The following is a 14,844-nucleotide window of genomic DNA, read 5'->3' on the forward strand; positions in this document are numbered from 1 at the left end:
TACTGGAAGAGATTTTTCAAAGTTATTCGCCCTGCATACTGTCCTCCCACCAGACATGCTTTGTCTACTTATTTGCTGGAGGCTGAGTATAACAGAGTCCAAGGAAAGCTCAAAGAAACGATAGAGATGGCAGATTGTGTTGCAGTTATCTCAGGTGGGTGGTCAAATGTACAAGGAGAGGGCATCATAAACGACATCGTCTCCACTCCTCTCCCAGTGTTCTTCAAGAGCCCAGACACGAAGGACAAAAGACTCACAGGCACATACATTGCTGATGAGCTGAAAGCGGTCATCAACGATCTTGGATCACAAAAGGTCTTTGCAGTAGTTGCTGACAATACTGCGAATATGAAGGTTGCTTGGGCTCAAGTGGAGGAGGCCTACCCTCATATTACGTCTATTGGGTGCGCAGCTCATGGGCTCAACCTGCTCCTCAAGGACATCATGGGTTTGAGAACCATGGAAACACTGTACAAGAGAGCCAAGCAAGTTGTTAAGTATGTCAGGGGAAAACAGGTAGTTGCAGCAACCTACAACTCCAAGCCAACGACAAAGAACAACACCATACTGAAGCTGCCCAGCAACACTAGATGGGGTGGCGTTGTCATAATGTACAACAGCCTTCTGGAGGGTAAGGAGTCGCTGCAAGAAATGGTAATATCCCAGTCTGGGGATATGGAAATCACCATCAAGAAAATACTGCTGGATGATGTGTTTTGGGAGAGAGTGGTTAGCAGCCTTAAACTACTCTCACCAGTAGCATCTGCAATTGCTCAGATTGAAGGAGATGACACTGTCTTGTCAGATGTTCTCAGGCTTTTTGCTGATTTAAAAGAACAAATCAGCATTGCCCTACCCACATCCCTGCTGCTCAAAGCAGAGGAGAAGGCAATTGTTCAATTCATACAGACGCGTCAAGAATTTTGTGTCAAATCGATTCATGTTGCAGCATACATGCTGGACCCAAAACATGTTGGGAGACCAATACTTTCTGGAGAACAGATCAACAGTGTGATTTCTACCCTCTCACGCCACCTCAATCTGGACGTGGGCAAAGTTCTGGGAAGTCTGGCAAAGTTCTCTACCAAGCAAGGTCTTTGGAATGGGGACGGGATATGGGAATCATGCAAGCATATCAGTGCACATACCTGGTGGAAGGGACTTTGTGCATCTGAGGCCCTGTCACCCATTGCATCGGTGATACTCCAAATCCCACCTTCATCAGCGGCCTCTGAACGAAACTGGTCACTTTTTGGGAATACGCATACAAAGGTGCACAACAGGCTGACTAACAAGAGAGTGGAGAAACTGGTGGCTATCCGGGCGAACCTACAACTTACTGAGCCAGATATAGAAGTGACCACCACACAGCTAGACAGTGACACAGAGGAGGAAATGGACACGTCGGAGCCAGAGTCAGAGAATCAGGAGGAGCAATGATGAGTAGAAGACTCAAAGGGACAAAATAAGGACAAATTACAGGCTAAATAAGCTGACGCTCTTTTTATTTTATTTTAGATGGGTCTTTTTTGTGGGGGTTCAATAAAGTTCAAAATTATAACCTAAATAAAGTTTTGAAAGCCTGTTTTTATTTGTATGGAACAGTATGTCTATTTTGATGACAAAGATAATACTAGGGTCAGAGACAAAAACCATCAGTGTGCAAAAAAACTCTAAATTCCCATAAATTCCCATGGAAAGTTTCTTTTAAAAATTCCTGGAATTTTGCAACCCTAGTGGCAGCACAGTGGTAGACAGTCGGGAAGGAGTGGCCCTGGGAGTCCTCAACATTGATTCCGGACCCCATGAAGTCTCATGGCTTCAGGTCAAGCATGGGCAAGGAAACCTCCTGCTGATTACCACCTACCGCCCTCCCTCAGCTGATGAACCAGTACTCCTCCATGCTGAACACCACTTGGAAGAAGCACTGAGAGTAGCAAGGGCACAGAATGTACTCTGGGTGGGGAACTTCAATGCCCATCACCAAGAGTGGCTCGGTAGCACCACTACTGACCGAGCTGGCCGAGTCCTGAAGGACATAACTGCAAGTATGGGCCTGCGACAGGTGGTGAGTGAACCGAGAGGGAAAAACCTACTTGACCTCGTCCTCACCAATCTATCTGTCGCAGATCCATCTGTCCATGACAGCATTGGCAGCAGTGACCACCGCACAGTCATTGTGGAGACAAAGTCCCATCTTCACACTGAGGACACCCTCCATCGTGTTGTGTGGCACTACCACCATGCTCAATGGGATAGATTCAGAACAGATCTAGCAGCTCAAAACTGGGCATCCATGAGGCGCTATGGGCCATCAGCAGCAGCATAATTGAATTCCACCACAATCTGTAACCTCATGGCCCGGCATATCCTTCATTCTACCATTACCACCAAGCCAGGGGACCAACCCTGGTTCAACAACGAGTTTAGAAGAGCATGCCAGGAGCAGCACCAGGCGTACCTAAAAATGAGGTGCCAACCTGGGAAAGCTGCAACACAGGACTACATGCACACTAAAAAGCGGAAGCAGCATGCTATAGACAGGGCCAAGCGATCCCACAATCAACGGATCAGATCAAAGCTCTGCAGTCCTGCCACATCCAGTTGTGAATGGTGGTGGACCATTAAACAACTAATGGGAGGAGGAGGCTCCAAGAATATCCCCATCCTCAATGATGGTGGAGCCCAGCACGTAAGTGAAAAAGACAAGGCTGAAGCGTTTGCAACCAACTTCAGCCAGAAGTGCTGAGTGGATGATCCATATCGGCCTACTCCCGAAATCCCCACCATCACAGAAGCCAGTCTTCAGCCAATTTGATTGACTCTACGTGATATCAAGAAACGGCCGAGCGCACTGGATACAGCAAAGGCTATGGGCCCCGACAACATCCCGGTTATCGTGCTGAAGACTTGTGCTCCAGAACTAGCCTCGCCTCTAGCCAAGCTGTTCCTGTACAGCTACAACACTGGCATCTACCTGACATTGTGGAAAACTGCCCAGGTATGTCCTGTCCACAAAAAGCAGGACAAATCCAACCCAGACAATTACCGCCCCATCGGTCTACTCTCAATCATCAGCAAAGTGATGGAAGGTGTCGTCGACAGTGTAAAGTCTGTAGGTTGTGCAGTAAATAACTTCAGAGACTTTAGAAGTACAAACAAAACAGGTCTTTACTATTCAGAGGTCTGGGCGATTTCTGCCCTAGTTAACGTATTCCAACCCTTATATACTGGTGTGGTCACTATCGGTATTACAGTATACATGAGCCAATAAATAGTGCCACCCTAAAGTAGTGCTCTTAAAGGCGAACGGTTACATTCTATAGTTCCCTTAAAGGTAAACGGTTACATACACAACACTCCTCCCTTTCTAGCTTATTACTTACAGAATCCCGTTAAACATACAATCTTCAACTTATATAGACAGTTGCAGATATACTCTCGATGGAGTCAACGTCATATAACAATTTACAGATATACTCTCGATGGAGTCAACGTCATATAACTTCATGTTTAACATAACATAATAACATATATAACTTCATGTCAAAACAGATCACAGATTCAGTCTCCGTAGGAACAGTTGCAACATACTCTTAGTGGAAACAGTTTACAGGTTCAGTCTCTGTGGAGGTTTCCGGATTCTGTCCGGATAACGCCGCAGTGGTGTCGTCATTCCCAGCGGTCCAGTAGGTGTCTCTGGTAAAGTCGATTCAGCTGGAACAACAGTGTCAGGTTTATCTGATTCTAGTATTACTAGATCAGAAGTAGGTGTTCTGGGTACTTCAGTTTCAACATTACTCGGGTAAGGTGGTGAAGTCGGCTGCTCATTTGTGGCGGACCCTATGATCTGGTCAACATGGCGCCTTATTACCTTGTCCCCAATGTCCACCGTGTACATCAACGGTCCTAGCCTTTTTTTAATAGTTCCAGGCTGCCATTTCTCCGTACGGTAGTCCCGGGCCAAAACTTGTTGCCCCATCTGGAAAGATCTGGTGGCCCTTTCATTCATGCCCTGGAATTGCCGGTTCTCTACGTCCCTTCTTACGTTTGGTTTGAGCAAATCCAGCCGGCATCTTAGGCGTCTATTGCAAAACATCATTGCGGGAGTTTGATTCGTGACCGCATGTGTTGCATTTCGATAGGCCAACAAAAAGCTATCCACCTTATGCTGTAAACTTATGTCTTCATTACTCATGGCCTTTATGGCCTTCTTGAAGGTCTGGACAAATCTTTCAGCCAGTCCATTGGAGGCGGGATGGTATGGGGCTGATGTGTAATGTTTAACCCCATTGCTTTTTAGAAATTTCTTAAATTCCTCAGACACAAATTGCGGCCCATTATCGGAACAGACCTGTTCTGGCAGACCATTCCATGCAAACATTGTCCTTAGCACCATAATGGTTTTTTCCGTCGTGGTGGTGGTCATCTTAATTACTTCCGGCCACTTGGAGTGGGCATCTACCGCTATTAAGAACATCGAGTCCATGAAAGGGCCCGCAAAGTCGATGTGTACTCTTTGCCAGGGAGATGAGGGCCACTCCCATGGGTGCAGAGGAGCCTGTGGTGGCGCGTTCTGAACCCTCTGACATCCTAGGCAATTCTTCGTTATCTCCTCTATGTCCCCATCGATGCCTGGCCACCACACAAACGCCCTAGCTAGGTTCTTCATCTTTACGCCCCCCAGGTGTCCTTTGTGCAGCTCCTTGAGTATTTTCTTTTGGAGTTTGGGTGGAATCACCACTCTAGACCCACACATCATGGTTCCTCGACACACAGACAGTTGTTCTTTCCTCTGTGCGAATGCTTGCAGTGTTGGTTCGCACTGCGCTGGCCATCCCTCCACCGTTAAGTCATAGACTCGTGAAAGGGTCGGGTCATTCCTTGTCTCATTTTCGATCATTGAGTTCGTGATCGGCAGACACTCCACTATTGATGAGTGGAACAACTCTACTGGGTCTACTGTCCTCGCTTCTTCTACCATTGGCAATGGCAAGCGTGATAGCCCATCAGCGTTTCCATGTTGCTTGGACCGTTTGTATTCAATATCATACTGGTGTGCCCCAAGTAAGACTGACCATCTTTGTAGCCTTTGTGCTGTCATGTTGGACACGGCCTTGTTCGGGTTAAATATGGACACCAACGGCTGGTGGTCTGTCAGCAATGTGAACCTCTTACATTGCAAGTAATGGTTGAATTTCTTCACGCCCCACACAAGACTGAGGGCCTCCCTGTCTATCTGGGCGTAATTTCGCTCCGCGGGTGTCAAAGATCGGGACGCAAAAGCCACTGGCCTTTCCGAGCCATTTGGTAGCCTGTGCGAAAGTACTGCTCCAATTCCGTACGGTGAAGCATCACACGCCAGCCGAAGGGGTAATGCTGGGTTGAAATGAGCCAACACTTCTTCAGAGGTAATCAACTCCTTGCTTCTGCGAAAAGCCTTTTTGCACTCCTCACTCCACTTCCATGGTGTCTCCTTTCGCAACAGCTCATTCAGTGGATGCAGCACCGTGGACAAATTTGGTAGGAACTTGTGGTAGTAATTGATTAACCCCAAGAATGATCTTAACTGTGACACGTTCCCTGGAGCGGGAGCCTTCACGACTGCTTCTATCTTCTCCGGTGATTTATGTAGTCCCTCGCGGTCAATGATATGACCGCAGTATGAGATTCGTTTTTGGAAAAACTCACACTTATTGCGGTTAACCCTAAGGCCATACTCCTTTAACCTGGTGAGTACCAGTTTCAAATTCGTGAGGTGTTCCTCTTCATCCATTCCCGTGATTAGGATATCATCCAAATAGCACTGCGTGCTTGGAATTCCTTGTAACACCTGTTCCATGGCCCTCTGCCAAATTGCTGGTGCCGAAGCCACTCCAAAGACCAGTCTGTTATAACGGTACAACCCTCTGTGGGTATTGATAGTTAGGTATTGGCATGACTCTTCCTCAACCTCCATCTGTAAATATGCCTGAGCTAGGTCTATCTTCGTGAAGTGTTTTCCTCCAGCCAACGAAGCGAAAATATCTTCAATCCTTGGCAGCGGGTATTGTACCGACTGAAGCACCGGGTTCACTGTGATCTTGAAATCCCCGCAGATACGGACCTTCCCCGGTCCCCCTGGCTTACTACTTGGTGAGGATTTCATGACGGGTACAATGGCCGTGGCCCACTCACTGTGGTCTACTTTTGACAGAACCCCTGATCGTTCAAGTTCTTCTAGTTCTGCCTCCACTGCTGGTCGTATTGCATACGGTACCGACCTGGCCTTACAAAACTTTGGGCTTGCATGTTCTGCAATCTTGACCTTTGCTTTAATACCTCGTAGCTTTCCCAGTCCTTGCTGGAATACCTCTTTAGCTTCGTCTAATATTCTGGCCAACCGTTCAGGTTTGACGTCCTCTTTTTCGGGCTCCACCGTCATGGTGTTTAGTGCATGCCAATCCATCTTTATTTTCCGGATCCACTCCCGTCCCAGAAGTGGTGGGCCTCCCTCAGACAACACATACAGCTCCAACCGGTGGTGAACTTTATCTTTGTATTTCACCTTGACCTCTATCTTCCCGATGGGGAATACTTTTTGCCCCGTGTATGTCTTCAGTATCAGATCCGCATCCCGTAGTGGAATATGCTTGAAAAACTTTTGATAGTCATGCTTATTCATGACCGTCAACGCCGATCCGGTGTCCACTTCCATTTTTACTGGGACCTTTTCAATCGGTAGCGTTATCCAAATAGTTTGACGGTCGGCTTCATTGCTCACGTTGTGAATTCTTAGACCGTCCAGTCCTCTGCCTTTGGCATGTGTGTTCGACTTCTGTTCCTTCAGACTCTTCCTATTTGCGTCATGTACCTTTCTGTCCCATTTTTGTGAGGACTCATTATTGTTGCACGTCGTTCCTGACTGGCACACTTTAGCTATGTGCCCGATCTTGCCACATTTCCAGCATTCCTGGTTTTTACCCCAGCATTGCTTTTGGTCGTGTGTTGACTTCCCACAACGATAGCATTTGGTGATATTACCTCGTTTAGGCATCTTCTTCTCTTCTCGAGAACAACACAAGTATTTCTTTACTTATTATTAATTTTTGAAAATTCTTAATAATTTCCAAGATGGCGGTTTCCCGCTTCCGTCTTCTTCTTCTTCAGCGGTTTCCCCGCGAAAATGGCGGCTTTCCCGCGCTTCTCGCTCTCCCCGCCCACTTCAATGGCGGTTTTCCCGCGCTTGGCGGTCTTCACCCGGTCCCCCGATGCCGTCTGTCAGCCCGAGTGCGGCCCTTATCTATAATGCGATCGCTGGATTGCGAAGCGGCTGCCGGCCCTTATCTGCAGATGCGATCGCTCTCCGGCTCTCGGCCCTTATCTGGAGATGCGATCGCTGGATCGCGAAGCGGCTGCCGGCCCTTATCTGTAGATCCGATCGCTCTCGCGGCTCTCGGCCCTTATCTGGAGATGCGATCGCTGGCTTGCAACGCCTCCCGCTCGGCTCTGGCTCCCCCGCTCGCGCGGCTCTCGGCTCTGACACTCCCGCGCCTACTCGCAGGCTCAGCGCTTCGTGGCAGCGGTTGCTGCACGGCTTCTCACATTGCCCGCGGTCCGGCTGTCACCCGACGCCGTTGGACCCGAATGCTTTGCCCTTCTCCTCCAAATACTTCTACCCCGTTTTTTTTTTAAATTTATTTGTTTTAACTACTCACAGTCTCTTCGGCCGCCTTGTTTTAGGCTGATTGGCTCGCTCAAGATGTGGTAGCAGGGTAATCTGTGCCTGTTGCTGCCGCAGCTTTGCTGTTAATCTTCCAGCTTCCAGTAAGTACTATACTTTTAGTAGACGGAGCCTCGTGTTTTCTTTTTGAAGCTCTCTGCTACTGGTTAGTCTTGCCGCAGGGTACGATCGGACTCGTCGCCACTGTAAAGTCTGTAGGTTGTGCAGTAAATAACTTCAGAGACTTTAGAAGTACAAACAAAACAGGTCTTTACTATTCAGAGGTCTGGGCGATTTCTGCCCTAGTTAACGTATTCCAACCCTTATATACTGGTGTGGTCACTATCGGTATTACAGTATACATGAGCCAATAAATAGTGCCACCTTAAAGTAGTGCTCTTAAAGGCGAACGGTTACATTCTATAGTTCCCTTAAAGGTAAACGGTTACATACACAACAGACAGTGCTATCAAGCGGCACTTACTCACCAATAACCTGCTCACTGATGCTCAGTTTGGGTTCCGCCAAGACCACTCCGCTCACAACCTCATTACAGCCTTGGTCCAAACATGGACAAAGGAGCTGAATTCCAGAGGTGAGGTGAGAGTGACTGCCCTTGACATCAAGGCAGCATTTGACCAAGTCTGGCATCAAGGAGCCCTAATAAAACTGAAGTCAATGGGAATCGGGGAAAACGCACCACTGGCTGGAGTCATACCTAGCAGAAAGGAAGATGGTTGTGGTGGTTGAAGGTCAATCATCACAGCCCCAGGACATTGCTGCACGAGTTCCTCGGGGCAGTGTCCTAGGCCCAACCATCTTCAGCTGCTTCAACAATGACCTTCCCTCCAACATAAGGTCAGAAATGGGGATGTTCGCTGATGACTGCACAGTGGTCAGCGCCATTCGCAGCTCCACAGATAATGAAGCAGTCCATGCCCGCATGCAACAAGAACTGGACGACGTTCAGGCTTGGGCTGATAAGTGGCAGCTGCAGGTAACATTCGCACCACAGAAGTGCAAGGCAATGACTATCTCCAACAAGCGAAAGTCTACCCACTTCCCCTTGACATTCAATGGCATTACCATCGCCGAATCCCCCACTGTCAACATCCTGGGGGGTCACCATTAACCAGAAACTTAACTGGACCAGCCACATAAATACTGTGGCAACAACAGCAAGTCAGAGGCTAGGTATTCTGCAGCGAGTGTCTCACCTCCTGACTCCCCAAAGCCTTTCCACCATCTACAAGGCACAAGTAAGGAATGTGATGGAGTGCAGCTCCAACAACACTCAAGAAGCTTGACAAAGCAGCCCGCTTGATTGGCACCCCATCCACCACCTTTAACATTCACTCCCTCCACCACTGGCATACCATGGCTGCAGTGTGTACCATCTACAAGATGCACTGCAGCAACTCGCCAAGGCTTCTTCGGCAGCACCTCCCCAACCCGCGACCTCTTCCACCTAGAAGGACAAGGGCAGCAGGCGCATGGGAACACCAACACCTCCAAGTTCCCCTCCAAGTCACACATCATCCTGACTTAGAAGTATATCGCCGATCCTTCATCGTCGCTGGATCAAAATCCTGGAACTCCCTCCCTAACAGCTCTGTGGGAGTACCATCACCACACGGACTGCAGTGGTTCAAGAAGGCGGCTCACCACCACCTTCTCAAGGGCAACCAGGGATGGGCAATAAATGCTGGCATTGCCAGTGACGCTCTGATCCCATAAATGAAAGAAAAAAGTTAAACCACAACTGCAGAACAAGGGGCATAGGTACAAATGGATAAAAGGCAAGCTCAAGATTAGTATCAGGAAGCAATGTTTTCATGCAAAGAGTGATCAATACCTGGAATGGTCTTCTGAATAGATCTGTGGACGTAAAAACTCTGTGGAGTCATTCAAGAGACAGTTAGATGCTGTGATGGGGAAACGCACAGCCTTCGACAGAAGGATGAGCTAGTGGGCCAAATGGCCTCCCTCATCTGTACTTATCTTTGTGATATTAGCTCCTGCAGCCCTTTACCGTGTGTTTCTGCTACACATATAAGTAATTATAATTACAAAAGCTAAAATGTACTTTTTCAGTAGGATGCACTAGTTTTGGTGATGGCATTACAATTGGCAAACTAAGCACAGTCAACATTGTTAGATCCGTGTATCTTGATGTTGGCTCCTTCAATAATTAGACAAGAGACTGCAGGAAACAATCAACAGGTGTTTACTGAATGAGGGTTACTCTAAAACTAACTATACAGATCCCTACTCAGGGTTTATATACAGGTGTGGTCACTGCCGGTACTACATTATACAGGAGCTGTAAAAAGTAGTTCTCCCCTTAAAGGTACATACATTACAATTCCTCCCCTTTTAGATTAACAGTACCATAATATTCATTTAACAATTAAATATCAACTAACTACAATTAGCACTTTTAACATGCAACATTAACTGAAAATAGTCTATTTATAAATTCAGTCTTTGGGGAGGCTTCCTGATCCTTTCTGGATAGCGCCTTTCCTGAGTGTCTTGCTCTTGGTGCGGAGGCGATTCTGGCCCCCTGTCGTCGATTGGTTCATCAGCTTCCGATGCTACTGTTTCTGGGGTAGATGCTACCTGTATGTCGGGTTCATCACCAGGTACGCGAGACATGGGGTTGACTCGTTCCTGTGACTCTAGGATCTGGTCAACATGGCGTCTCACAATGTTCTCCCCAACATCCACTGTGTACATTCGTGGCCCCTGCCGTGTGCATATCGTTCCTGGTTGCCATTTCTCTGTTCGGTAGTCACGGGCCAAGACTGGTTGCCCTACATTGAAGCTCCTTGTCGGCTTCTCATTGATGTGCTGGAATTGCTTATTCTCAACATCTCTTCGTACATTTGGTCTAAGCAAATCCAGACGAGATCTCAACCTTCGGTTAAAGAACATCATGGCCGGGGCCTGGTTGGTGACTGCATGTGTCGCATTTCTGTAGGCTAACAGGAAATTGTCCACCTTATGCTGCAGTGGAATGTCGTCATCGCACATGGCCCTTACTGCTTTTTTAAAGGTTTGTACGAACCTCTCAGCCAATCCATTTGTGGCTGGATGATACGGGGCGGATGTGTAATGCCTTACCCCATTCCTTTTCATAAATCTTCAAAACTCTTCGGACACAAACTGTGGTCCGTTATCAGAGCAAATCTGCTCTGGCAAGCCGTTCCTGGCAAATATGGTCCATAGGACTGCAATAGTTTTCTCCGTGGTGGTGGAGGACATTTTGATCACCTCAGGCCATTTCGAGTGCGCATCCACGGCTATTAAAAACATTGAGTCCATGAATGGACCAGCAAAATCAATATGCACCCGTTGCCATGGAGATGAGGGCCACTCCCATGGGTGTAGAGGGGCATGTGATGGTGTATTTTGGACCTTCTGGCATCCTGAGCAGCTCTTTGTCAGGTCCTCGATTTGCTGATCGATCCCCGGCCACCACACATAAGCCCTAGCAAGGCTTTTCATTTTCACCCCTCCCAGATGGCCTTCGTGAAGCTCATTGAGCACTCTCTCCCTTAACTTGGGTGGAATTACCACTTGGGATCCACACATCAAGGTCCCCTGACATACTGACAGCTGTTCTCTTCTGGATGAGAATGCTGGCAACAGTGAGTCGCCATGTGTTGGCCATCCCTTCACCGTCAAGTCATATACCCGAGACAGTGTCAGGTCATTTCGGGTCTCCTTCTCTATATCAGCGTTAGTTACTGGCAAGCGTTCAATCATAGTCGAATAAAATATTTCGACAGGGTCCACTGCTGGTGCTTCCTCTGCAGTAGGCAGTGGCAGGCGTGATAGCCCATCAGCGTTTCCATGCTGTTTCGTGCCCTTATACTCGATTTCATATTGGTTCGCCCCTAGAAAAAGGGACCATCTTTGTAGCCGTTGCGCAGTCATCACCGGAACGCCCTTCTTTGGATTAAAGATGGAGACAAGTGGTTGGTGGTCAGTCAGCAAGGTGAACTTCTGCTCGTGCAGATAGTGATTGAACTTTTTCACTCCCCACACTAGGCTGAGGGCCTCCCTGTCAATCTGGGCATAGTTACGCTCGGCTGAGGTTAGTGACCGAGACGCAAAGGCTACTGGCCTCTCCGAGCTGTCCGGGAATTTGTGCGACAGCACCGCTCCAATGCCATCGGGTGATGCATCACACGGCAACCGAATTGGTAGTGCTGGGTTGAAATGAGCCAACACCTCTTTTGATGTGATCAATGCTTTGCTCTTCTGGAAAGCTCGTTTACATTCGTCACTCCACTTCCATGGTACCCCCGTTTGCAGTAGGGTGTTCAGTGGGTGTAGTACGGTAGACAAATTCGGCAAGAACTTATGGTAGTAGTTCACCAGCCCGAGGAACGACCTCAGTTGTGACACAGTTTCTGGTGCTGGAGCCTTGACTACTGCCTCAATCTTTTCAGGGGACTTATGTAACCCCTCTTCATCAATAACGTGGCCACAACACGAGATCTGCTTCTGGAAAAACTCGCATTTGTGGCGATTAGCTCGGAGCCCATATTCCTTCAATCTAGTGAGCACCTGCTCCAGGTTGGCGAGGTGATCACTGTCATTTTCGCCCGTGACCAGGATGTCGTCCAAATAACACTGGGTCCCTGGAATCCCTTGCAGGACTTGATCCATTGCTGATGCTACCCCGAACACCAGCCGGTTGTATTGGTAGAGACCTTTATGAGTGTTGATCGTGAGGTACTGTTTCGAGGCTTCTTCTACCTCCATTTGCAGGTACGCCTGGGCCAGATCAATCTTAGTGAAGCGTTTCCCTCCAGATAGCGAGGCGAAAATATCTTCAATCCGCGGAAGCGGATATTATACCGTGTGAAGGACTGGGTTCACTGTCACCTTAAAGTCCCCACAGATGCGAACCTTCTTTGGTTCCCCAGGCGTATTACTCAACGACCTCGTCATTACAGGAACGATGGGTGTAGCCCACTCGCTCCAGACCACTTTGGACAGTACTCCTGAACGTTCCAAACCTTCCAGCTCTGCTTCAACGGTTGGGCGGATCGCATAAGGCACCGGTCTGGCCTTAAAAAACTTTGGGCTTGCATTTTCCTCTATTTTGATCGTCGCTGTTATGCCTTTTAGTGTTCCGAGTCCCTCCTGGAACACTTCTTGTGCGTCAGTTAGCATTTTTGACAGTCGTTCAGGTGTGACATCGTCATCCTTTTTGGCATCTACAGTCAGTGCTTGTATGGAATGCCAATCTAGCTGTATCTTCCGGATCCATTCACGTCCTAGTAGTGGTGGTCCTCCATCTGGCAATACATATAGGTCCATTTTTGGTGTTTCCTTGCCGTTATATATAACGTTCACCCTTATTTTTCCTTTGGGGTAGACTTTTTGCCCCGTGTACGTCTTCAAGACAATCTCTGTATCTCTCAAGGGTATATGTGAGAATAGCCGCTTGTAGTCCCTTCAGTTTATGACTGTTAGGGCTGATCCTGTGTCCAATTCCATTTTCACTTGGACTCTGGCTATCTTGAGCGTGACCCAGATAGTTTGGTGATCCTCCGTTTTGATCACATTATGTAGTTTCAGACAACCCAGCTCCTTGCTTCCGGAGTCTGTATCACTTTTCTGTTCGTCTGAACTACTCTCCGTCACCTTATGTACCTTCTTGTACTTCTCCTGTGGAGATTTCTTGCTGCTGGTTTTCTTTCCCGACCTGCAGACTCTTGCTATGTGTCCTACTTTCCCACACTGTCTGCACACTTTGTCCTTGAACCAGCAATCCTTATGGTCGTGTGTTGTTCTGCCGCAGTGAAAGCACTTCACTGTTCCGTATGACATTTCATTTGTGCCATATTTTTGCGGTCTCCGTTGTATCTCTGCCGCGCCCCGTGCTGCTGCTTCGTGTGATACTGCCATGCTGAAAGCCTTGTCCAGCGTAAGATCCTTTTCTGATAGAAGCCGTTTCTGGGTTCCTTCACTTTGAAGCCCACACACAAACTTGTCCCTTAATGTATCTGCTAGTCCCGTTCCAAACTGGCAGTGTTTCGATAGCTTGCGCAGTTCCGTTAAAAACTCAGCATTACTTTCATCTTTATGCTGGTTCCTTTTGTGAAACTTAAATCTTTCTGCTATCAGCAGCGGTGTGGGGTTTAAGTGGTCCTGTAGGATTGACACTATGTTTTCAAAATCCTTTTCCACTGGCTTCTCTGGGGTTACTAGGTTTCGCAGTAAGCCATACGTTTTTGCACCCATTGAATTCAACAATACCAGCGCTTTCCTGTCATCTGGCACTTCATTCGCCTTGCAGTACACTTCTATGCGTTCGACATATGTCGTCCAATCTTCGACTTCATTGTCGAACGCTGTGACACTGCCACTCTTCGGCATCCCTGGGTGTGGTTAAACTGGCTCAAAATGGCATCTCCCGCGCTCTCCCTTCTTCTCTGCTGCGGCTCAAAATGGCGGCTCCCGCGCTTTCCTTTCTTCCCCGCTGACGCTGCTCGGCCCTTGAACACCGGCTGCGCTCTGCGCTTTTTCCTGCGTGCCTCTCTCTCTCGTTGACGCTGCTCGGCCCTTGAACACCGGCTGCGCTCTGCTCTCTCTCATTGACGCTGCTCGGTCCTGAACACCGGCTGCGCCCTGTGCGCTCTACCCTCTCTCTTTTCCCGTCAACGCCGCTCGGTCCTGAACACCGGCTGCGCCCTGTGCGCTCTACCCTCTCTCTTCTCCCGTTGACGCTGCTCGGCCTTTTTCTGTGCCGTCGGTCGGCTCTAGCCGCCGTTGTCTGGGAAGGGTCTGCGCCGTACCTGTTGCCAGCCCGTTTCGCTGGACCACCGTGACTGGAGAACCAAGCCTGGCTCTCGACAGCCTCCCCTGCGATGCTCAAATCTCCGCTGGATGACTGGGGGGTTTCCCGTGGTCGACGCCTGTGCTTCTGGACTCGGCCTTCTTCTTTCACTGTTCTCCAGGAGCGAATCCCTGGGAGGTGATGCAGAGTTGCAGGTAGGTTTGAATCTTCTCGTCGCCAATGTTAGATCCGTGTGTCTTGATGTTGGGTCCTTCAATAATTAGACAAGAGATTGCAGGGAACAATCAACAGGTGTTTACTGAATGAGGGTTTCTCTTGTGTT

The sequence above is a fragment of the Somniosus microcephalus genome, chromosome 2 (assembly GCF_052327205.1).
Source record: "Somniosus microcephalus isolate GS21.2 chromosome 2, FLI_Smic_1.0, whole genome shotgun sequence".
NCBI lineage: Eukaryota > Metazoa > Chordata > Chondrichthyes > Squaliformes > Somniosidae > Somniosus > Somniosus microcephalus.